The sequence below is a fragment of the Tupaia chinensis genome, unplaced genomic scaffold, assembly GCF_000334495.1.
Source record: "Tupaia chinensis unplaced genomic scaffold, TupChi_1.0 Scaffold120499_1, whole genome shotgun sequence".
Lineage (NCBI taxonomy): Eukaryota > Metazoa > Chordata > Mammalia > Scandentia > Tupaiidae > Tupaia > Tupaia belangeri.
Genome location: NW_006180783.1, coordinates 1 through 380, shown reverse-complemented (window position 1 = coordinate 380; position 380 = coordinate 1). Strand labels below are relative to the sequence as shown.

The 380-nt window shown below is 33.7% G+C and overlaps 1 pseudogene; it reads left to right on the top strand.

The window, feature by feature from the left end:
* The first annotated feature begins 63 nt into the window (after positions 1–63).
* Positions 64–283, top strand: LOC114010110 (mitochondrial inner membrane protease ATP23 homolog pseudogene; annotated as a pseudogene).
* The last annotated feature ends 97 nt before the right edge of the window (positions 284–380 follow it).

The window sequence follows — 380 nt, the reverse complement described above, 5'->3', positions numbered from 1 at the left end:
TGCTATTATTTCATGATTAATTTTGGTAAGGACTTAAAACCTTCTACTTTTCCGTTTATTTAGACTTGTGTGCGAGACAGAGCCACCCTCTCTATCCTGGCTGTTAGGAACATCAGCAAGGAAGTAGCTCAGAAGGCAGTGGATGACGTTTTTGAATCTTGTTTCAATGATCATGAACCTTTCGGAAGGATTCCACATAACAAGACTTATGCGAGATACGCTCATAAAGACTTTCAAAATCGTGATCGGTATTACTCAAATATATGAAGATAATGACATGTTATATTACAGAACTTCAATGATCATGAAGAAAAAATGTGGTTTTTAAGAGAACAAATGTATAAAATGTAAATGATCAATTAAATACTGATAAAACACAT